Source organism: Seriola aureovittata, chromosome 24 (assembly GCF_021018895.1).
Source record: "Seriola aureovittata isolate HTS-2021-v1 ecotype China chromosome 24, ASM2101889v1, whole genome shotgun sequence".
Taxonomy (NCBI): Eukaryota; Metazoa; Chordata; class Actinopteri; order Carangiformes; family Carangidae; genus Seriola; species Seriola aureovittata.
The window spans coordinates 177,646-202,291 of record NC_079387.1 but is presented as its reverse complement, the minus strand read 5'-3'; the positions used below and the strand labels follow the sequence as shown (position 1 = coordinate 202,291).

Sequence of the window (24,646 nt, the reverse complement as noted above, 5' to 3'; positions counted from 1 at the left end):
GTGTATTTTGTGTTTACTAAGCAGAATCATAGCTTCGCGCTGGTTGTTTTATGTTTGTTTCATATAGATAAAGCAGAATCATAGCTTCGCGCTGGTTGTTTTATGTTGGTTTATTTTGTTTACTAAGCAGAATCATAGCTTCGCGCTGGTTGTTTTATGTTTGTTTTATTTTGTTTACTAAGCAGAATCATAGCTTCGCGCTGGTTGTTTTATGTTTGTTTTATTTTGTTTACTAAGCAGAATCATAGCTTCGCGCTGGTTGTTTTATGTTGGTTTATTATATTTGATTTATTAGACAGAACCATAACTTTTTTTTTTTTTTTTTTTTTTTTTGCACTCAGTGTTATTGTGGCTGTGTGTCTTTTGTTTTGTCAACTTGTTTATTAATGTTTGTCTGCCCTTTAAATGTATGTAAAATAAGAATCGTGCTATATTTTTGATAATAAAATATAAAAAAAAAAAAAACACGCCCGATCTCGTCCGATCTCGGAAGCCAAGCAGGGTCGGGCCTGGTTAGTACTTGGATGGGAGACCGCCTGGGAATACCAGGTGCTGTAAGCTTTTTGGCATCTCTTTGCAATCAGCAGAGGACGCTGCTGCTCCTGCTTCAACAACCTGTTACTCTGCACCTGGCTGCACTTTTGGGGACGGGACAGCACAGATCACAATGTAAAGACACTTTTGTATTAAAATGTTACAAAGTTGACATGTTGAGAGCCAAAGCAACAAGCAAACGCTGAAAAGGAAAGGCTCCTGCGCTAGACATAAACACGTAGCTTCGTGCATGAAGGACATGATCGTCATGTTTAAAGAGGGTATTTGTCGCGCTCCCTCTCGCTTACGGCCATACCACTCTGAACACGCCCGATCTCGTCCGATCTCGGAAGCCAAGCAGGGTCGGGCCTGGTTAGTACTTGGATGGGAGACCGCCTGGGAATACCAGGTGCTGTAAGCTTTTTGGCATCTCTTTGCAATCAGCAGAGGACGCTGCTGCTCCTGCTTCAACAACCTGTTACTCTGCACCTGGCTGCACTTTTGGGGACGGGACAGCACAGATCACAATGTAAAGACACTTTTGTATTAAAATGTTACAAAGTTGACATGTTGAGAGCCAAAGCAACAAGCAAACGCTGAAAAGGAAAGGCTCCTGCGCTAGACATAAACACGTAGCTTCGTGCATGAAGGACATGATCGTCATGTTTAAAGAGGGTATTTGTCGCGCTCCCTCTCGCTTACGGCCATACCACTCTGAACACGCCCGATCTCGTCCGATCTCGGAAGCCAAGCAGGGTCGGGCCTGGTTAGTACTTGGATGGGAGACCGCCTGGGAATACCAGGTGCTGTAAGCTTTTTGGCATCTCTTTGCAATCAGCAGAGGACGCTGCTGCTCCTGCTTCAACAACCTGTTACTCTGCACCTGGCTGCACTTTTGGGGACGGGACAGCACAGATCACAATGTAAAGACACTTTTGTATTAAAATGTTACAAAGTTGACATGTTGAGAGCCAAAGCAACAAGCAAACGCTGAAAAGGAAAGGCTCCTGCGCTAGACATAAACACGTAGCTTCGTGCATGAAGGACATGATCGTCATGTTTAAAGAGGGTATTTGTCGCGCTCCCTCTCGCTTACGGCCATACCACTCTGAACACGCCCGATCTCGTCCGATCTCGGAAGCCAAGCAGGGTCGGGCCTGGTTAGTACTTGGATGGGAGACCGCCTGGGAATACCAGGTGCTGTAAGCTTTTTGGCATCTCTTTGCAATCAGCAGAGGACGCTGCTGCTCCTGCTTCAACAACCTGTTACTCTGCACCTGGCTGCACTTTTGGGGACGGGACAGCACAGATCACAATGTAAAGACACTTTTGTATTAAAATGTTACAAAGTTGACATGTTGAGAGCCAAAGCAACAAGCAAACGCTGAAAAGGAAAGGCTCCTGCGCTAGACATAAACACGTAGCTTCGTGCATGAAGGACATGATCGTCATGTTTAAAGAGGGTATTTGTCGCGCTCCCTCTCGCTTACGGCCATACCACTCTGAACACGCCCGATCTCGGAAGCCAAGCAGGGTCGGGCCTGGTTAGTACTTGGATGGGAGACCGCCTGGGAATACCAGGTGCTGTAAGCTTTTTGGCATCTCTTTGCAATCAGCAGAGGACGCTGCTGCTCCTGCTTCAACAACCTGTTACTCTGCACCTGGCTGCACTTTTGGGGACGGGACAGCACAGATCACAATGTAAAGACACTTTTGTATTAAAATGTTACAAAGTTGACATGTTGAGAGCCAAAGCAACAAGCAAACGCTGAAAAGGAAAGGCTCCTGCGCTAGACATAAACACGTAGCTTCGTGCATGAAGGACATGATCGTCATGTTTAAAGAGGGTATTTGTCGCGCTCCCTCTCGCTTACGGCCATACCACTCTGAACACGCCCGATCTCGTCCGATCTCGGAAGCCAAGCAGGGTCGGGCCTGGTTAGTACTTGGATGGGAGACCGCCTGGGAATACCAGGTGCTGTAAGCTTTTTGGCATCTCTTTGCAATCAGCAGAGGACGCTGCTGCTCCTGCTTCAACAACCTGTTACTCTGCACCTGGCTGCACTTTTGGGGACGGGACAGCACAGATCACAATGTAAAGACACTTTTGTATTAAAATGTTACAAAGTTGACATGTTGAGAGCCAAAGCAACAAGCAAACGCTGAAAAGGAAAGGCTCCTGCGCTAGACATAAACACGTAGCTTCGTGCATGAAGGACATGATCGTCATGTTTAAAGAGGGTATTTGTCGCGCTCCCTCTCGCTTACGGCCATACCACTCTGAACACGCATGCGTGAGTCAAACGTGAGTCGGCAATACCTGTGTGAGAGAGAGGAGAGAGGATCGCGGACCTCTGTTTTTTTTCTACTTCCCTTAGTTCATTCTTCTTTCTTTTTTCATTACATCTTACTTTTCCGTGCATCCTTTGTTTGTTTATTTGTTTGGACATTCCCCCCGGCAGTTTTACTGTTCGGGGGAGGCTTATTTGAGTTTTTTTTTCATGTTTTCTCGGACGGATTTAATGGTGACGGAAGCGGGAAATGGCTCATTAATTACGGAAATGGATCACGGACATAAATTAAGTCAAGTTGTAGCGGAGAAAGAAATGAATGAATGGGAAGTAGTCGAAACAAAAGAACAGAGAGTCAGAAGGAAGAGTTTAAAAAAAAAAAGAAGCGAAGAGAGCACGGGAACAGCTGATTCAACGATGACGGCGCCGGCGAGAGGAGAGAGAGAGGAGAGAGAGCGGCGAGCAGCATTGACAGCTGCAACGGGCAGAGGACGGAGGAGCGAGACCGGAGGAGCCGTGAGGGAGAGCGGAGATGGAGATCGGACCAGGCCGGGACTCCATGGAGCTCCGAGAGCGGCGGCGGAGAGGGAGAGAGCAGCGGCGGGAGAGAGAGAGAAAGCAGCAGCGGCGGGCGAGCGAGCGGCGAGCGGCGGAGAGGAGAGAGAGACTGGAGCAGTCGGTGAGAGACAGCAGAGACAAGAAACAACAAAGCACGCAGTTGGGAATATATACGATCGAGAATTAACAGCGAGCCTGGAAGTGACCGGACAAGACGAGGTCCCGGTGCTGGAACTCATGAGAGCCATCCGAGCTCTGTGTGGGGGGCTTATTGCCTGCAGAGCGACCGGTGCCAGGACGTATGAGATAACTATGTCTCATGCCAAGGGGAAGGAGCGGCTCCTAGACGGTTTCAAAATAGGTAACACAAGCATTTTAGTAAAAAACCTTTGTAACGATGAGTTAATGGTTTCCTTTCTAAACTTACCTGCGTATATCACAGACGATGAAATCATGCAAAAGCTTGAGGGATGGGGTGTATCGGCTGCATCCGCTATTAGAAGGAGGATGTGGCCGGGCACACAAGTAGCGGACGGGACGAGGTTTTTAAAAGTTAAATTTAATGACAAGGTGCAATCGTTACCGTATTCAGCGCGGTTTGAAACAGTAATGGGACCTGAATACTTCCGTGTGATACACGACAGACAAGCAAAAGTTTGCAGGATGTGCCTCCAGCCGGGGCACATCCTGAGAGATTGTCCGGAGTTCTCCTGTCACAAGTGCGGAGTCCAGGGACATTATGCGAGGGAGTGCAGCAGCCAACAAAAAAAGATTAAAAAATGTGAGGTGTGCTGCAACCTGATGGAGGAATGTAGCTGTAATTACAGTGAGTCTGATGTTGTGGCGGGGTCCGGATCGGAGGCACCGTCAACAGAGGCGGAGGACATGAGTGAGGAGGAGGAGGAAGGAGAAGAGGCCGGTGAGGGGGGCAGCGGCACCGTGGAAGCGGCTGACAGAGAGGGTCTCCCCCAGCGGAGGGCTACAAGCCTCGCAAAAGCCGCACAGAGCCTGGCCACAAAGCTGGTCGAGAGCAGAGACGGGCTGAGTGTAAACTCTGGTCCCCGAGAGAGAGGAAAGGGCAAGGGCGGAAACGGGCTCGCGGAGGGGCCGGAGCCGTCCATTGCCCTGGAATCGATGGACGTGGGGGAGACTCTGAGCGATCTGCAGCAGGCGGCAGCCGCACCCCCCAGAGCGCCGGCTTCGACCTCCCCGACTCAGCAGGGGGAATCAGACGGTGACTCTGAGATGGACGTCGCCACCATCCAGAGCATCAGGAAGCAGCACACCTCTACTATAGCCGCTAGAACTAAGAAAAGGAAGAAAGAAAAAAGAACGATGAATAAACTAGGTGTTTAAAAAACATTTTTTTGTTACAATGTTGCTGCTGCACTCCCTGAACATCAATGGTCTCCGCACTTGTGGCAGGATGAAAAATATATTAAGTAATCCAGCCTGCGATGTCCTATGTCTCCAGGAGACAAGATGGGATGAGGACAGCTTAAAAGCAGCAATAAAGATATATAAAGGGGAAATATATTATAATAATGGCACTAATAAATCATGTGGAATAGCTACTATAATAAATACTAATATGATAGAAAATAGTAAACTAATATATAAGGATAATGAAGGTAGAATATTAATTATAGATATGATAGTAAATAATAGTACTATTAGAATAATTAATATATATGCCAGTAACTGTGAAAAGGAGAGGAAAGAAATGTTTAACAAATTAGGTAGATGGATAAATAATAGAACAATAATCATAGGAGATTTTAATACTGTGTTATCAAAAGCCGATATCTCAGTTAATAATGTATATAAAAATGATATGAGCAGATTCACATTATATGAATTAATGCACAATTATAATTTATTAGATATATGGAGAATAGAAAACAAATTTAAAAGAGAATTTTCCAGGAGGCAGATAGTAAAAGGGAAGCTAAAACAATCAAGAATTGACCTATGCCTGGCTGCAACTGATACAATTAAGCAAATTAAAAGAGTATCTTATTCTTTCAATTCTTGGAGCGACCACGCCACAGTGGTGTGTCAGCTGGGGACAGTGGGAGAGATCAGGGGAGGAGGCTCATGGTGTCTTAACTCCAGTCTCCTATCAAACCCAGTATATATAAAAAAATTAAAAAAATACTGAATTATGCAAGAACAGAAATGCTAATAGATAATAATTATATAGAAAAATGGGATACTGTAAAAGAAAGAATCAAAAGATTAAGTATTAATTTTAGTAAAGAGGAAAGATGGAAAGAAAAACAGGAAGAACAAAACATCAGGAAGAAACTAGAAGATGAACTGATATTACTAGATAATCAAGGGAATAGAGACTGTGGGAAGTATGAATTATATAAAAATCAATTAAATAATATAGAAAGAAAAAAATGCAAAGGGGCAGCAATTAGATGCAGGTTTCAAAATTTAGTAGAGGGGGAAAAATGTACAGCGTTTTTTTTGGGGCTAGAAAAACAAAAACAGAAGAAAACCATAATTGAAGAACTGAAAGATAAAGACAATAACATCCAAAAAGACAAGATAAAAATACTCGAAATCATAACAGAATACTACAAAAACCTGTTCAAAAAAGAAGGCAGCGATATAAGGAAAACTGAAGAAATAATCTCTTACATAGACAGGAAGATAAACAAGGAAGATAAAATGTGGTGTGATAGCAAATTAACGATAAAAGAAATAGAAAACGCAATCAAAAATCTAAACAAAAACAAAAGTCCAGGAAGTGACGGCCTAACGGCCGACTTCTACATGGCTTTCAGTGAGCAGATGGCCCCCCTGTTGCTGGACCTCTATCAAGCAATTCAGGACATTAAACGGACACCAGAATCATTCACAAAAGGTATTATAACTTTAATATATAAGAACAAAGGAGACAGGAACAACATAAGCAACTACAGACCCATAAGCCTTCTAAACACAGATTACAAAATTTTGACAAAAACACTGGCAAATAGACTGAAACAAACATTAGATCAAGTAATTAGCACAAATCAAGCATATAGCATCCCAAACCGAGATATACAGGACTCATTACACACAATCAGAGACACAGTAAGAGGGATGAAGGTACAGGGGGGCCATTTGCTCACAATAGACTTAGAAAAAGCTTTTGACAGGGTGGAGCACAATTTTCTGTTCAAGGTATTGGGGAAAATGGGTTATGGTGACGGGTTTATTGAATGGGTGAAATTATTGTATACAGATGCTCGGAGTGTAATTAAATGTAATGGGTTTTTAACAGATAGCTTTAGGATAGGAAGATCAGTAAGGAAGGGCTGCCCTCTGTCAGCCCTGCTTTACAGTATAGTAACAGAACCACTAGCACAAGCAATACTACAAGACAAACATATTTTAGGAATAAATACACCAGCAAACAGAACAGTTAAAATAACCCAGTATGCAGACGACATAACCATCACAGTTAAATCAGGGGAATGTATAGACAGAATTTTAGATCACTTCAAAACATACAGTGCAGCATCAGGAGCCAAAATCAACATTCACAAATCAGAGTTAGGAACATTAGGACAGGATCAAAACATTGTAAATAAATTGGGTTTTTGTGTGAACAATGGGTGCAGGAAGATACTGGGAGTGTATATAGGGGGGCACGAGGGTGAGGATAGGGACAGAGGGTGGAGGGAAGTTTTAGGGAAAATACAGAATATTTTAAATTTATGGAAGAGTAGGGGTTTGACATTGAAAGGAAAGGTAATTGTAGTTAATGCTCTGATACTGTCAAAAATCAATCACATTTTGGGAACCTGTGAGCTGCCGCAATGGGCCCTAAATTCACTGAAAGCAGCAATCTCCTCCTTCCTATGGAGAGGAAAGGGAAATTCGATTGCTCACAGTGTGCTAATTTCTAATAAAAGGGAGGGGGGTCTAGGACTAATTGACATCAGTGCAAAAAAAGACGCACTCAGGGTCAAAATTATTAAGAATTTTCTTGACTTGGAACGGCAGTACCCCTGGGAGGACTGGATGGCGAGCTACCTGGCCGATTACGGGGAGAGAGACGCGTACAACCTGTGCGCCCTCCTCCCCGGGATGGCCAGGAGCCGCCTACCTGGCTTCTACCAGGAGGTACTTGAGGCATGGGACAAAATTCTGCCCCACCTCTGGCCTAAGTGCAGTAATAAAGAGCATGTGCTGCAGTTACCTCTCCTTGACTGTCCTTTTTTCATGTGTGGGGGAAGGGTTCTAATCAGCGGCCCTATGAGAGCCGCTGGGTTGACCAGGGTGGGTGATGTAGTGGATGGGAGCGGGTTTTTTAATGTCAATTTAGTGTGTGAGAAACTGAAAACAAAGAAGGTTAATTATAGAAAAGAAAATGTAAGAAAACTAAAGGGGAAATTTGAACAGGCCCTTGATCCTACATGGCGTGACCTTTTAAAACAAAAAGAGAGGGGAAACGGAGCCGCCCTTCCCCAGTTCCAGCACAAAATAAAGGACAAGGAAAATGACTTAAAGGAAATAAAAACAAGGACCTGGTACCGGTTGCTCATCCAACATATTCAAAGGCCCCCCACAGCAGAAAAACACTGGAAAACATCATACCCGGACATGGACATCTCTTCAATATGGACTTTTTTGGACACACCACTAATGGACAGCAAGACAATAAGCATGGACTACAACATAAGGCACAGAAGAATATACACCGGAATCAGACTACACCAGATCAACAAAGATAAGTATTCACGGACATGTGCAGTTTGTAATAACCAACCAGAAGATTTAGATCACTTACTTTTTTCATGTACACACACCATACCTTTACAAAACTTAGTCAAAACAATACTGAAAACACACTGTAATTACACACCACACAGGAATGTAGACTGGAAATGGAACTGGACATTTGGGCTCACAAAAAAACATGCAAAACAAAACATAACACTCATAAACACAATCCTCACAATAGCCAGGAAAGCCATATGGATAAGAAGGAACATTGCACTCTACGACAAGAAAACCATAAATATCATACACTTCTTCAAAAACACAGTTTCAACACATCTCAAAACAGTATTTACAGCAGACCCAGTCATATTCGATAAACATTTCAGCAGACATAACAGCTTGATCAGATTCACAGAAAACAATACAATCACTATTAACATATAAGGTTTTTTTTGTAAGCAGAACTGTTTGTCTTATGTGTGTGTACTTTGTGTATTTTGTGTTTACTAAGCAGAATCATAGCTTCGCGCTGGTTGTTTTATGTTTGTTTCATATAGATAAAGCAGAATCATAGCTTCGCGCTGGTTGTTTTATGTTGGTTTATTTTGTTTACTAAGCAGAACCATAGCTTCGTGCTGGTTGTTTTATGTTTGTTTTATTTTGTTTACTAAGCAGAATCATAGCTTTGCGCTGGTTGTTTTATGTTGGTTTATTTTGTTAAATAGGTAGAATCATAGCTTCGCGCTGGTTGTTTTATGTTGGTTTATTATATTTGATTTATTAGACAGAACCATAACTTTTTTTTTGCACTCAGTGTTATTGTGGCTGTGTGTCTTTTGTTTTGTCAACTTGTTTATTAATGTTTGTCTGCCCTTTAAATGTATGTAAAATAAGAATCGTGCTATATTTTTGATAATAAAATATAAAAAAAAAAAACACGCCCGATCTCGTCCGATCTCGGAAGCCAAGCAGGGTCGGGCCTGGTTAGTACTTGGATGAGAGACCTCCTGGGAATACCAGGTGCTGTAAGCTTTTTGGCATCTCTTTGCAATCAGCAGAGGACGCTGCTGCTCCTGCTTCAACAACCTGTTACTCTGCACCTGGCTGCACTTTTGGGGACGGGACAGCACAGATCACAATGTAAAGACACTTTTGTATTAAAATGTTACAAAGTTGACATGTTGAGAGCCAAAGCAACAAGCAAACGCTGAAAAGGAAAGGCTCCTGCGCTAGACATAAACACGTAGCTTCGTGCATGAAGGACATGATCGTCATGTTTAAAGAGGGTATTTGTCGCGCTCCCTCTCGCTTACGGCCATACCACTCTGAACACGCCCGATCTCGTCCGATCTCGGAAGCCAAGCAGGGTCGGGCCTGGTTAGTACTTGGATGGGAGACCGCCTGGGAATACCAGGTGCTGTAAGCTTTTTGGCATCTCTTTGCAATCAGCAGAGGACGCTGCTGCTCCTGCTTCAACAACCTGTTACTCTGCACCTGGCTGCACTTTTGGGGACGGGACAGCACAGATCACAATGTAAAGACACTTTTGTATTAAAATGTTACAAAGTTGACATGTTGAGAGCCAAAGCAGCAAGCAAACGCTGAAAAGGAAAGGCTCCTGCGCTAGACATAAACACGTAGCTTCGTGCATGAAGGACATGATCGTCATGTTTAAAGAGGGTATTTGTCGCGCTCCCTCTCGCTTACGGCCATACCACTCTGAACACGCCCGATCTCGTCCGATCTCGGAAGCCAAGCAGGGTCGGGCCTGGTTAGTACTTGGATGGGAGACCGCCTGGGAATACCAGGTGCTGTAAGCTTTTTGGCATCTCTTTGCAATCAGCAGAGGACGCTGCTGCTCCTGCTTCAACAACCTGTTACTCTGCACCTGGCTGCACTTTTGGGGACGGGACAGCACAGATCACAATGTAAAGACACTTTTGTATTAAAATGTTACAAAGTTGACATGTTGAGAGCCAAAGCAACAAGCAAACGCTGAAAAGGAAAGGCTCCTGCGCTAGACATAAACACGTAGCTTCGTGCATGAAGGACATGATCGTCATGTTTAAAGACGGTATTTGTCGCGCTCCCTCTCGCTTACGGCCATACCACTCTGAACACGCCCGATCTCGTCCGATCTCGGAAGCCAAGCAGGGTCGGGCCTGGTTAGTACTTGGATGGGAGACCGCCTGGGAATACCAGGTGCTGTAAGCTTTTTGGCATCTCTTTGCAATCAGCAGAGGACGCTGCTGCTCCTGCTTCGACAACCTGTTACTCTGCACCTGGCTGCACTTTTGGGGACGGGACAGCACAGATCACAATGTAAAGACACTTTTGTATTAAAATGTTACAAAGTTGACATGTTGAGAGCCAAAGCAACAAGCAAACGCTGAAAAGGAAAGGCTCCTGCGCTAGACATAAACACGTAGCTTCGTGCATGAAGGACATGATCGTCATGTTTAAAGAGGGTATTTGTCGCGCTCCCTCTCGCTTACGGCCATACCACTCTGAACACGCCCGATCTCGTCCGATCTCGGAAGCCAAGCAGGGTCGGGCCTGGTTAGTACTTGGATGGGAGACCGCCTGGGAATACCAGGTGCTGTAAGCTTTTTGGCATCTCTTTGCAATCAGCAGAGGACGCTGCTGCTCCTGCTTCAACAACCTGTTACTCTGCACCTGGCTGCACTTTTGGGGACGGGACAGCACAGATCACAATGTAAAGACACTTTTGTATTAAAATGTTACAAAGTTGACATGTTGAGAGCCAAAGCAACAAGCAAACGCTGAAAAGGAAAGGCTCCTGCGCTAGACATAAACACGTAGCTTCGTGCATGAAGGACATGATCGTCATGTTTAAAGAGGGTATTTGTCGCGCTCCCTCTCGCTTACGGCCATACCACTCTGAACACGCCCGATCTCGTCCGATCTCGGAAGCCAAGCAGGGTCGGGCCTGGTTAGTACTTGGATGGGAGACCGCCTGGGAATACCAGGTGCTGTAAGCTTTTTGGCATCTCTTTGCAATCAGCAGAGGACGCTGCTGCTCCTGCTTCAACAACCTGTTACTCTGCACCTGGCTGCACTTTTGGGGACGGGACAGCACAGATCACAATGTAAAGACACTTTTGTATTAAAATGTTACAAAGTTGACATGTTGAGAGCCAAAGCAACAAGCAAACGCTGAAAAGGAAAGGCTCCTGCGCTAGACATAAACACGTAGCTTCGCGCATGAAGGACATGATCGTCATGTTTAAAGAGGGTATTTGTCGCGCTCCCTCTCGCTTACGGCCATACCACTCTGAACACGAGTTTCCGGTTCTGGAGTGTGCACGTGTGGAGGGAGAGGACGAGAGAAGAGCGACAAATTTAACGAGACAAACATTTCTAAAACAACAAAAAAGAACAAGTGTTGAAATTAAGAAGGTGGAGGCTCTTTCCCCTAGCAGCGGGAGCTGTAAAGGGGAGGAGTATAACGAAAAGGAAGGACATTACGGCACTGATTAAACGAAATGGAAAAGACGACGGCAAAAACAATGGAGAAACGGAACGGGACAATGACAGTAACGACGGACAAAGTTATGGCGGGTGAAAGATCGGCTGGAATCGAGAAGGAAAGGACGGAGGCAGCGGAGAGGAGTGAGGTGAGGAAGACGAGAGAAGACGGTGGAGGGAGAAAAGGAGCGTTAATGGCGGAGACGGTAGCAGCGGCGGGAGCATCCGCAAGTGCGGCGAGAGATGGAGCGAGACGGGACGCAGCAGATATAAGGAGCGGAGAGAGAGAAAAGACGACGGGGGACGAGATAAGAAAAGAGCTAGTGGTGAATGTGGAGATGGACGGTGAAGAGAAAATAGGTATGTTACAACTGTTGAGAGCAGTGGAAAATACGTGTGGAAGAGTGGTGGGTTGCAGGACTAAATATGATGGAAAATGGGAACTGACAATGGGGAATGCGAGGGGCAGAGAAAGACTGTTGGATGGATTTAAAATCAACAATACAAGGATAATTGCATCAGAAGTGATCAAGAATACAAAAATTGTTTCGTTTTTAAATTTGCCCATTTATACAACAGATGAACAAATCTTCGATAAATTAGAACAGTGGGGAGTAGAGCCGGTGTCACCGATCAAACGAAGAAAATGGGCAGGGATGGACATTTATGATGGGACACGGTTTTTAAAAGTTAAGTTTAATGCACAGGTGACATCCTTGCCATACTCAACCAAGTTTGAAACGGTGGAGGGCATGGAGTATTTTAGGGTATTACATGACAATCAGGAAAAAGTATGTAGGCTTTGTTTACAAGCGGGACATATAGTTAGAGAATGCCCTGACTTTCGTTGTTTCCGGTGCGGTATGACGGGGCACTATGCACGGGAATGTACGAACAAAGGAGCGGAAACAATTAATAAAGAGCAAGAGACAGACAACGAAACAGGAGTGAAGGACAAGGAGGAAACGGTGGAAGAAGGAGAGCAGAAGGAGGCATCGGAGGAGAGGGTGGAGGAGATGGAGGACAGCGGCAGCAGTGGAGAGGAGGAAGAAGAGGATAACGGTGATCAAGCGGGGTGGTCGACAGACGTCTCAGAGGTGAAACAGAGAGGACGGATCTCCACGCCGCAGTGGGAGGAAAGCGGAGGTTCAACAAGCAGAGTGAGGAGTAGAAGTGAAAGGAGGATGGAGAGGATCGACAGCTCAGGGTCCCTGCCGTGTGGGCAGATGGAGCGGGACAAGAATGTGGAGGAGATGGAGGAAAACAGTAGGTGGGTGAAAAGAACGGAGGGGGGGAGAGCCCTACGCAGGTGTCGTTCAGACGATTAAGGGCTAAGAAGAAAGCAAAAAATAAAAAGTGAATAAGATAGTGGGTAAACAGACTAAATATGCGCCACAATCTTGTAGTTTAGGAGTTCTTTTTTTCCCCTTGTGTTTTTTTTGATGATGTTCTCTTTCATTTCTTTGAATGTCAATGGGCTAAGAGACATAGCTAAGTTTGAAAAAGTCATGAACCTCTGTAATAGTAATGTGTTGTGTCTACAAGAAACCCATTGGGATAAAAACTTTGAAGAGAGGTGTAAGAAAATATGGCAAGGCCAATATTTTTCAAGTTTTGGTTCAGGTAATGCGAGGGGAGTTAGTATTATTTTAAGAAATTGTGTTGATTGTGGTGCTATTTGTGTCAGTAAAGATGCAGAGGGACAGTGGATAAAAATCAGATTCACTGTGGATAAAAAACAATGGACGATCATGAATGTATATGCACCTAATGATGAGGTGGAAAGGACACAGTTCATAAGAACCATAACACATAGAGGAAAAGATTGTGACATCATAATGGGAGATTTTAATCTCAAGCAAAGTACAATTGATGTCAATGAAAACTGCAAGTGGAGACAAGATATGTCCAGGACAGTGTTGCAAAATCTGCTGAGTGTGAATAACTTATGTGACTTATGGAGACATCAGCATCCAAAAGGAAGAGACTATACAAGGGTGCAGAGTCATTTGGGATTGATAAAACGCAGCAGAATTGATTTGGTTTTGGTTAAAAAAATGATGGTGGGAATGTTTAATACTGTGCGCTTTAATTTGAATTTTTTGAGTGATCATGCTTTTATTTGGGTGGGGGTAGAATCAAAGGGAGAGGAAAGGGGGGGGGTGTATGGCATCTTAATGCAAACTTATTGACAAATAGAGATTATGTTGTGTCAATTAAGAATTTGATTCGTTCTGAGTTTTCAGAGACTGTTAATGGGGAAGATATTTTAGAGAGGTGGGAAAATGTAAAAAAGAAAATTAAAAGAAAAAGTATAAATTATGCAAAGCGAATGGCTAATAAATCTAAAAGAAAAGAACAATTGTTAAAAAGACAGATTGAAATATTAAAAACTCAATATCCGGTGGATGAGTTATGTCTTTGGAAAACTCAAAACGAATTAAAAGAAATGGAAAGGGTGAAGTGTGAAGGGGCTATTATAAGAAGTAAAGCACAATATGCTGTGGAGGGAGAGAGGAATACAGCGTTCTTTTTAAATATGGAAAAGCGAAAACAGAGAAAATGTTATATAAATGAAATTAAGGATGAAAAAGGTGAGGTAAGAACATCTTTTGTGGAAATACTGGAAACTGTACAAAAATTTTATCAGAGTTTATTCAAGTCGGAAAAATCAAATCCTAAAGTTACTCGAGAGATTCTAAAATGTATGACATCAACTATTTCTATTGCTGATCAATTGTTCTGTGAGCAAGAAATTAAGGCTGTAGAAGTGAGTAGTGCAATTGATCAATTGGTGGTAAATAAAAGTCCAGGTAGTGATGGGTTAACAACAAATTTCTATAAAACTTTTAGTGATGTTTTAATACCTGTGTTGGTGAATTTATTTAGACAGATGGAAATGTTGCAACGTATGCCAAAGTCAATGGCAGAGGGGGTAATAACTCTGATTTACAAGAAGGGTGATAGGCAAGATTTGAAAAACTATCGGCCGATCACTCTTCTTAACACGGATTACAAGATCTTAATGAAAATTTTTGCCAATAGAGTTAAACAAAGCTTACATTCAATAATTGAGCCGACTCAAGCATATAGTGTACCGGAGAGAGAAGTCAGTGATATTGTGTGTTCGTTGAGAGATGTAGTTGAGTTTTTAAATATGTCAAAAACAGAAGGAATCATTTTAAAAATTGATTTCAATAAGGCTTTTGACAGAGTAGAACATGAATTTTTGTTTAATGTTTTGGAGCGAGTGGGCTTTGGAAGGAGATTGTTAAAGTGGATCAGAATGGTATATGCTAATGCTACAGGGAGAGTAAAATGTAATGGAGTGATAACCGATCCTTTTCTGATACAGCGATCGGTGAGACAGGGCTGTCCTCTCTCATCAATATTATACACCATCGCTGTGGAGCCGTTGGGGAAGTTATTAAAGGGAGATAATTTAATTAAAGGGATTAAGTTGCCGGGAGGGGATGTGTGTGTTGTCCAGCAATTTGCGGATGATACTACCTTGCTATTGGAAAATATGATAAGTGTCCATAGAGCGATAGAGGTGTTAAATATATATGGTCAAGCCTCGGGTTCATGTGTCAATTTTGGAAAATCTGAGATTATGTTTTTTAATATGCCAGCCCCGGAACAGGTAGACGTGCCTTTTAAAATAAATACTGGGTATTTGAAGTTACTGGGCATTTATATAGGTAAGTGTAATGTTCTCACTCAGAGTGTAGCAACTCTGTTTCAACATCAAGTTAAACCGTGTCCAATGAAAACATGAGTCGTAGTCGTAGAGTTGACTGTTTACTCGGGCGTCTTCAATGACATTTGGTGAAAACTGTAAATACAGCAAATATTGTATTTTAAACAACTGAAAGCATGAATTAACATACTTATAGGCACAATGAATTATAGCCAGCAGAATAATTTTTAAATGTGTAAACAGCATAACCAAAAACGTCCTTTTTAAATTGTAAATAAAATATATTCCCTAGCGATCATCACTATTTTTATGCTCTTTAACACTGCAAACATTAAATGTATACAATTACGGCGTTGCCTGTACAATGTTTCTCCGTGGATGGCTACATTTAGCTCCAGCACACGCTTCGCATGTCTGCCTCACTCTCGGTCCAAGAGGAAAAAGACTATCAACAAGAAATGAATCAACACAGGTGACCTTTAAGGAAGTGACGTCATCGGTGACTTGAACTTCAAAATAAAATCCTCTCAATAGACCTTTTTAACCTTTTAACAGTAATTCTTTTTAACAGCATCACATATAAATGAAATGTTTAAAGCACACATTACAAATGAATAACAGAAATGCCTTAGAGGCAACACAGTAAGGATAGTATGGAAGCAAGAGATTTGGCGTGGACAGAGGTAATAAATAGGACCAGTACGGTGTTAAACTATTGGATAATGAGAAATTTAAAATTAAATGGTAAAATAATGGTATGGAATTATTTAATATTGTCTAAGTTAAATAATTTACTAGCAATTATAGATTTACCCTTGTGGGTATTAAATAAACTAAATGAAATGGTGACTGTGTTTATGTGGGGAGCAAAAGTGGGGAAAATAGCAAGGAAGACATTGATTGGGAAATATGAGGAGGGGGGGTTGAAATTGGTAGATATAGAATGTAAAAAGAAAGCGTTTCGTCTGAAACATGTTCAGAAATATTTATATGATTCGACAAAATTTGTATGGAAAAGTATGATGAAATTTTATCTGAATAGTATTTATAATATAGGTGATTTTGTGCTGCTAATGCAACTGAAACAACCGATGACAGCAGGTCTCCCAATTTTTTATAAAGAGGTCCTGTCGGTGCAAGTGGAATTTTTGAAGCATATTTTTTATACGTGTAAAACAATAGAACAAGTAAGGAACATGCCCATTTTTTTAAATGAATGTGTTAAAAAAGAAGGAAAATTATTGTGTAATATGAACATGATGAAGGCAGGTTTACTGCAAATGAAAGATGTAATGTATGAATTTGAGAGCCAAAGCAACAAGCAAACGCTGAAAAGGAAAGGCTCCTGCGCTAGACATAAAGACGTAGCTTCGTGCATGAAGGACATGATCATCATGTTTAAAGAGGGTATTTGTCGCGCTCCCTCTCGCTTACGGCCATACCACTCTGAACACGCCCTTTGTTTGGTGTGTGAGGAAGCGAGTTGAATGAGCTGTAAAAAAGAGAGCAAAAAAAAAAGTTAATTTACGTATTCCTGAGTGTCTGAAAGTGCATCCGGCAGAGAGATTACGGAAGTTTGCCTGCCCCCAACAGCTTTTTTTGCTGGTTGGGGGTCCGAAATTGCCTTTATACGGCAAAATATGGAGCAATTGGCAACAGACAAAGGAATGGAGCGGGGGAGGGACGGCAAACACATCAGCTGGGAGAAAGGAGAGCACATGGAGGGCGGAGAAAGTGAGAAGAACAAAGGAGAAGAGAAGGATAAGGGGAAAAGTCGAGAAACGACCAAACATTTGGTGAAGGAACGACAGAGAACAGACAAGACGGAAGAAGTTGGCCGGCGTGAAAGCAGAGAGGCCATACCACTCTGAACACGCATGCGTGAGTCAAACGTGAGTCGGCAATACCTGTGTGAGAGAGAGGAGAGAGGATCGCGGACCTCTGTTTTTTTTTCTACTTCCCTTAGTTCATTCTTCTTTCTTTTTTCATTACATCTTACTTTTCCGTGCATCCTTTGTTTGTTTATTTGTGTGGACATTCCCCCCGGCAGTTTTACTGTTCGGGGGAGGCTTATTTGAGGTTTTTTTTCATGTTTTCTCGGACGGATTTAATGGTGACGGAAGCGGGAAATGGCTCATAAATTACGGAAATGGATCACGGACATAAATTAAGTCAAGTTGTAGCGGAGAAAGAAATGAATGAGTGGGAAGTAGTCGAAACAAAAGAACAGAGAGTCAGAAGAAAGAGTTTGAAAAAAAAAAGTAGCGAAGAGAGCACGGGAACAGCTGATTCAGCGATGACGGCGCCGGCGAGAGGAGAGAGAGAGGAGAGAGAGCTGCGAGCAGCAATGACAGCTGCAACGGGCAGAGGACGGAGGAGCGAGATCGGAGGAGCCGTGAGGGAGATCGGAGATGGAGATCGGACCAGGCCGGGACTCCATGGAGCTCCGAGAGCGGCGGCGGAGAGGGAGAGAGCAGCGGCGGGAGAGAGAGAGAAAGCAGCAGCGGCGGGCGAGCGAGAGGCGAGCGGCGGAGAGGAGAGAGAGACTGGAGCAGTCGGTGAGAGACAGCAGCGACAAGGAACAACAAAGCAGACAGTTGGGAATACTTACGATCGGGAATTAACAGCGAGCCTGGAAGTGACCGGACAGGACGAGGTCCCGGTGCTGGAACTCATGAGAGCCATCCGAGCTCTGTGTGGGGGGCTTATTGCCTGCAGAGCGACCGGTGCCAGGACGTATGAGATAACTATGTCTCATGCCAAGGGGAAGGAGCGGCTCCTAGACGGTTTCAAAATAGGTAACACAAGCATTTTAGTAAAAAACCTTTGTAACGATGAGTTAATGGTTTCATTTCTAAACTTACCTGCGTATATCACAGACGAGGAAATCATGCAAAAGCTTGAGGGATGGGGTGTATCGGCTGCATCCGCTATTAGAAGGAGGATGTGGCCGGGCACACAAGTAGCGGACGGGACGAGGTTTTTAAAAGTTAAATTTAATGACAAAGTGCAATCGTTACCGTATTCAGCGCGGTTTGAAACTGTAATGGGACCTGAATACTTCCGTGTGATACATGACAGACAAGCAAAAGTTTGCAGGATGTGCCTCCAGCCGGGGCACATCCTGAGAGATTGTCCGGAGTTCTCCTGTCACAAGTGCGGAGTCCAGGGACATTATGCGAGGGAGTGCAGCAGCCAACAGAAAAAGATTAAAAAATGTGAGGTGTGCTGCAACCTGATGGAGGAATGTAGCTGTAATTACAGTGAGTCTGATGTTGTGGCGGGGTCCGGATCGGAGGCACCGTCAACAGAGGCGGAGGACATGAGTGAGGAGGAGGAGGAAGGAGAAGAGGCCGGTGAGGGGGGCAGCGGCACCGTGGAAGCGGCTGACAGAGAGGGTCTCCCCCAGCGGAGGGCTACAAGCCTCGCAAAAGCCGCACAGAGCCTGGCCACAAAGCTGGTCGAGAGCAGAGACGGGCTGAGTGTAAACTCTGGTCCCCGAGAGAGAGGAAAGGGCAAGGGCGGAAACGGGCTCGCGGAGGGGCCGGAGCCGTCCATTGCCCTGGAATCGATGGACGTGGGGGAGACTCTGAGCGATCTGCAGCAGGCGGCAGCCGCACCCCCCAGAGCGCCGGCCTCGACCTCCCCGACTCAGCAGGGGGAATCAGACGGTGACTCTGAGATGGACGTCGCCACCATCCAGAGCATCAGGAAGCAGCACACCTCTACTATAGCCGCTAGAACTAAGAAAAGGAAGAAAGAAAAAAGAACGATGAATAAACTAGGTGTTTAAAAAACATTTTTTTGTTACAATGTTGCTGCTGCACTCCCTGAACATCAATGGTCTCCGCACTTGTGGCAGGATGAAAAATATATTAAGTAATCCAGCCTGCGATGTCCTATGTCTCCAGGAGACAAGATGGGATGAGGACAGCTTAAAAGCAGCAACAAAGATATATAAAGGGGAAATATATTATAATAATGGCACTAATAAATCATGTGGAATAGCTACTATAATAAATACTAATATGATAGAAAATAGTAAACTAATATATAAGGATAATGAAGGTAGAATATTAATTATAGATATGATAGTAAATAATAGTACCTTTAGAATAATTAATATATATGCCAGTAACTGTGAAAAGGAGAGGAAAGAAATGTTTAACAAATTAGGTAGATGGATAAATAATAGAACAATAATCATAGGAGATTTTAATACTGTGTTATCAAAAGCCGATATCTCAGTTAATAATGTATATAAAAATGATATGAGTAGATTCACATTATATGAATTAATGCACAATTATAATTTATTAGATATATGGAGAATAGAAAACAAATTTAAAAGAGAATTTTCCAGGAGGCAGATAGTAAAAGGGAAGCTAAAACAATCAAGAATTGACCTATGCCTGGCTGCAACTGATACAATTAAGCAAATTAAAAGAGTATCTTATTCTTTCAATTCTTGGAGCGACCACGCCACAGTGGTGTGTCAGCTGGGGACAGGGGGAGAGATCAGGGGAGGAGGCTCCTGGTGTCTTAACTCCAGTCTCCTATCAAACCCAGTATATATAAAAAAAATAAAAAAACTACTGAATTATGCAAGAACAGAAATGCTCATAGATAATAATTATATAGAAAAATGGGACACTGTAAAAGAAAGAATCAAAAGATTAAGTATTAATTTTAGTAAAGAGGAAAGATGGAAAGAAAAACAGGAAGAACAAAACATCAGGAAGAAACTAGAAGATGAATTGATATTACTAGATAATCAAGGGAATAGAGACTGTGGGAAGTATGAATTATATAAAAATCAATTAAATAATATAGAAAGAAAAAAATGCAAAGGGGCTAGAAAAACAAAAACAGAAGAAAACCATAATTGAAGAACTGAAAGATAAAGACAATAACATCCAAAAAGACAAGATAAAAATACTCGAAATCATAACAGAATACTACAAAAACCTGTTCAAAAAAGAAGGCAGCGATATAAGGGAAACTGAAGAAATAATCTCTTACATAGACAGGAAGATAAACAAGGAAGATAAAATGTGGTGTGATAGCAAAATAACGATAAAAGAAATAGAAAACGCAATCAAAAATCTAAACAAAAACAAAAGTCCAGGAAGTGACGGCCTAACGGCCGACTTCTACATGGCTTTCAGTGAGCAGATGGCCCCCCTGTTGCTGGACCTCTATCAAGCAATTCAGGACAATAAACGGACACCAGAATCATTCACAAAAGGTATTATAACTTTAATATATAAGAACAAAGGAGACAGGAACAACATAAGCAACTACAGACCCATAAGCCTTCTAAACACAGATTACAAAATTTTGACAAAAACACTGGCAAATAGACTGAAACAAACATTAGATCAAGTAATTAGCACAAATCAACCATATAGCATCCCAAACCGAGATATACAGGACTCATTACACACAATCAGAGACACAGTAAGAGGGATGAAGGTACAGGGGGGCCATTTGCTCACAATAGACTTAGAAAAAGCTTTTGACAGGGTGGAGCACAATTTTCTGTTCAAGGTATTAGGGAAAATGGGTTATGGTGATGGGTTTATTGAATGGGTGAAATTATTGTATACAGATGCTCGGAGTGTAATTAAATGTAATGGGTTTTTAACAGATAGCTTTAGGATAGGAAGATCAGTAAGGCAGGGCTGCCCTCTGTCAGCCCTGCTTTACAGTATAGTAACAGAACCACTAGCACAAGCAATACTACAAGACAAACATATTTTAGGAATAAACACACCAGCAAACAGAACAGTTAAATTAACCCAGTATGCAGACGACATAACCATCACAGTTAAATCAGGGGAATGTATAGACAGAATTTTAGATCACTTCAAAACATACAGTGCAGCATCAGGAGCCAAAATCAACATTCACAAATCAGAGTTAGGAACATTAGGACAGGATCAAAACATTGTAAATAAATGGGGTTTTTGTGTGAACAATGGGTGCAGGAAGATACTGGGAGTGTATATAGGGGGGCACGAGGGTGAGGATAGGGACAGAGGGTGGAAGTTTTAGGGAAAATACAGAATATTTTAAATTTATGGAAGAGTAGGGGTTTGACATTGAAAGGAAAGGTAATTGTAGTCAATGCTCTGATACTGTCAAAAATCAATCACATTTTGGGAACCTGTGAGCTGCCGCAATGGGCCCTAAATTCACTGACAGCAGCAATCTCCTCCTTCCTATGGAGGGGAAAGGGAAATTCGATTGCTCACAGTGTGCTAATTTCTAATAAAAGGGAGGGGGGTCTAGGACTAATTGACATCAGTGCAAAAAAAGACGCACTCAGGGTCAAAATCATTAAGAATTTTCTTGACTTGGAACGGCAGTACCCCTGGGAGGACTGGATGGCGAGCTACCTGGCCGATTACGGGGAGAGAGACGCGTACAACCTGTGCGCCCTCCTCCCCGGGATGGCCAGGAGCCGCCTACCTGGCTTCTACCAGGAGGTACTTGAGGCATGGGACAAAATTCTGCCCCACCTCTGGCCTAAGTGCAGTAATAAAGAACATGTGCTGCAGTTACCTCTCCTTGACTGTCCTTTTTTCATGTGTGGGGGAAGGGTTCTAATCAGCGGCCCTATGAGAGCCGCTGGGTTGACCAGGGTGGGAGATGTAGTGGATGGGAGCGGGTCTTTTAACGTCAATTTAGTGTGTGAGAAACTGAAAACAAAGAAGGTTAATTATAGAAAAGAAAATGTAAGAAAACTAAAGGGGAAATTTGAACAAGGCCTTGACCCTACATGGCGTGACCTTTTGAAACAAAAAGAGAGGGGAAACGGAGCCGCCCTTCCCCAGTTCCAGTACAAAATAAAGGACAAGGAAAATGACTTAAAGGAAATAAAAACAAGGACCTGGTACCGGTTGCTCATCCAACATATTCAAAGGCCCCCCACAGCAGAAAAACACTGGAAAACATCATACCCGGACATGGACATCTCTTCAATATGGACTTTTTTGGACACACCACTAATGGACAGCAAGACAATAAGCATGGACTACAACATAAGGCACAGAAGAATATACACCGGAATCAGACTACACCAGATCAACAAAGATAAGTATTCACGGACATGTGCAGTTTGTAATCACCAACCAAAAGATTTAGATCACTTACTTTTTTCATGTAGACACACCATACCTTTACAAAACTTAGTCAAAACAATACTTAAAACACACTGTAATTACACACCACACAGGAATGTAGACTGGAAATGGAACTGGACATTTGGGCTCACAAAAAAACATGCAAAACAAAACATAACACTCATAAACACAATCCTCACAATAGCCAGGAAAGCCATATGGCACTCTACGACAAGAAAACCATAAATGTCATACACTTCTTCAAAAATACAGTTTCAACACATCTCAAAACAGTATTTACAGCAGACCCAGTCATATTCGATTAACATTTCAGCAGACATAACAGCTTGATCAGATTCACAGAAAACAATACAATCAATATTAACATATAAGGTTTTTTTTGTAAGCAGAACTGTTTGTCTTATGCGTGTGTACTTTGTGTATTTTGTGTTTACTAAGCAGAATCATAGCTTCGCGCTGGTTGTTCTATGTTGGTTTATTTTGTTTACTAAGCAGAACCATAGCTTCGTGCTGGTTGTTTTATGTTGGTTTATTTTGTTAAATAGGTAGAATCATAGCTTCGCGCTGGTTGTTTTATGTTTGTTTATTATATTTGATTTATTAGACAGAACTATAACTTTTTTTTTTTTTTTTGCACTCAGTGTTATTGTGGCTGTGTGTCTTTTGTTTTGTCAATTTGTTTATTAATGTTTGTCTGCCCTTTAAATGTATGTAAAATAAGAATCGTGCTATATTTTTGATAATAAAATATAAAAAAAAAAAACACGCCCGATCTCGTCCGATCTCGGAAGCCAAGCAGGGTCGGGCCTGGTTAGTACTTGGATGGGAGACCGCCTGGGAATACCAGGTGCTGTAAGCTTTTTCGCATCTCTTTGCAATCAGCAGAGGACGCTGCTGCTCCTGCTTCAACGAGTTGAAGCGAGTTGACTGAGCTGTAAAAAAGAGAGCAAAAAAAAGCTAATTTACGTATTCCTGAGTGTCTGAAAGTGCATCAGGCAGAGAGATTAAGGAAGTTTGCCTGCCCCCAACAGCTTTTTTTGCTGTTTTTTTTGCCTTTATACGGCAAAATATGGAGCAATTGGCAACAGACAAAGGAATGGAGCGTGGGAGGGACGGCAAACACATCAGCTGGGAGAAGGGAGAGCACATGGAGGGCGGAGAAAGTGAGAAGAACAAAGGAGAAGAGAAGGATTAGGGGAAAAGTCGAGAAACGACCAAACATTTGGTGAAGGAACGACAGAGAACAGACAAGACGGAAGAAGTTGGCCGGTGTGAAAGCAGAGAGGATTATAGAAAAGACCTAACGATGCAGGTGGAGCTGGAGGGTACGGAAGCGGTATCCATGATGGACTTATTGAAAGCAGTAAAGAAGGAGTGTGGAGAAGTGATCGGATGCAGAGTAAGAAGTGAGCGCATTTTTGAGATCACGTTGAAGAGCGAAACAGTGAAGATGAAGGTGATGGACGGTATCAGGGTGAAAGGAGCACTGGTACATGCTAGAGACATCATTAATAATGAAATGGTGGTGTCTTTTATAAAGCTACCAGTGTATCTGGAGGACAAGAACATTTTTGCGAAATTGGAGGAGTGGGGAGTAAAGCCGGTATCGGCGATTAAAAGACGTGTGTGGCCGGGGACGCAAATTGTGGACGGGACTAGGTTTTTGAAAGTCATGTTCACGAAGGAGGTGCAATCGCTCCCGTACTCCACAAAGTTCGTGACGTTGAGAGGCACAGAGTATTTCAGAGTGATCCATGACCGGCAGGTACGTGTGTGCAGACTTTGTATAAAGCCGGGTCACATCTTCAGAGAGTGCCCGGAGTTTAAATGCTTCAAGTGTGGAAGAACGGGGCACTACGCGAGAGAGTGTGAGGAGTGGAGAGTGACAGGAAACGGGGAGGCAGAGAGAGGGGGAATGACATGCAGTGAAAGGCCGTCCGATGCGGGATTCGAACCTGGGCCGACTGCAGCGAGGACTGTAGCCAGGCTGCTGAAGACGTTCAAACTCTACTACTGCAGCAGGACGTTTCTGAATGGTTGGTAACCAATGTTGTGTATTTTGACATTACATTTTCAGTTTGTTGATGTTTGCTGGCACACAGTTACTAACATGTAGCTAGGTAGCTAATGCTAACTGTTACTGTCTCGTCATTACTGGAGCTCTTTTGGTAAATAAGCACTATTGTGAATAGTGTAATGTAGTT

At 42.9% G+C, this 24,646-nt stretch overlaps 9 non-coding genes and 1 pseudogene across 9 annotated transcripts; all 10 read left to right on the top strand.

Moving 5' to 3' along the window:
• The first annotated feature begins 836 nt into the window (after positions 1-836).
• LOC130165726 (5S ribosomal RNA) lies at positions 837-955 on the top strand. Its single transcript, XR_008826941.1, has one exon. It is a non-coding gene; the product is annotated as a 5S ribosomal RNA (ribosomal RNA).
• A 275-nt stretch (positions 956-1,230) lies between these two features.
• On the top strand, positions 1,231-1,349 carry LOC130165725 (5S ribosomal RNA). Its single transcript, XR_008826940.1, has one exon. It is a non-coding gene; the product is annotated as a 5S ribosomal RNA (ribosomal RNA).
• Positions 1,350-1,624: 275 nt separating this feature from the next.
• On the top strand, positions 1,625-1,743 carry LOC130165724 (5S ribosomal RNA). The gene has a single exon (XR_008826939.1). It is a non-coding gene; the product is annotated as a 5S ribosomal RNA (ribosomal RNA).
• Positions 1,744-2,018: 275 nt separating this feature from the next.
• LOC130165824 (5S ribosomal RNA) lies at positions 2,019-2,127 on the top strand (annotated as a pseudogene).
• Positions 2,128-2,402: 275 nt separating this feature from the next.
• LOC130165723 (5S ribosomal RNA) lies at positions 2,403-2,521 on the top strand. Its single transcript, XR_008826938.1, has one exon. It is a non-coding gene; the product is annotated as a 5S ribosomal RNA (ribosomal RNA).
• Positions 2,522-9,412: 6,891 nt separating this feature from the next.
• On the top strand, positions 9,413-9,531 carry LOC130165722 (5S ribosomal RNA). Its single transcript, XR_008826937.1, has one exon. It is a non-coding gene; the product is annotated as a 5S ribosomal RNA (ribosomal RNA).
• Positions 9,532-9,806: 275 nt separating this feature from the next.
• LOC130165721 (5S ribosomal RNA) lies at positions 9,807-9,925 on the top strand. Its single transcript, XR_008826936.1, has one exon. It is a non-coding gene; the product is annotated as a 5S ribosomal RNA (ribosomal RNA).
• A 275-nt stretch (positions 9,926-10,200) lies between these two features.
• LOC130165720 (5S ribosomal RNA) lies at positions 10,201-10,319 on the top strand. The gene has a single exon (XR_008826935.1). It is a non-coding gene; the product is annotated as a 5S ribosomal RNA (ribosomal RNA).
• Positions 10,320-10,594: 275 nt separating this feature from the next.
• LOC130165719 (5S ribosomal RNA) lies at positions 10,595-10,713 on the top strand. The gene has a single exon (XR_008826934.1). It is a non-coding gene; the product is annotated as a 5S ribosomal RNA (ribosomal RNA).
• A 275-nt stretch (positions 10,714-10,988) lies between these two features.
• On the top strand, positions 10,989-11,107 carry LOC130165718 (5S ribosomal RNA). The gene has a single exon (XR_008826933.1). It is a non-coding gene; the product is annotated as a 5S ribosomal RNA (ribosomal RNA).
• Positions 11,108-24,646: the final 13,539 nt, after the last annotated feature.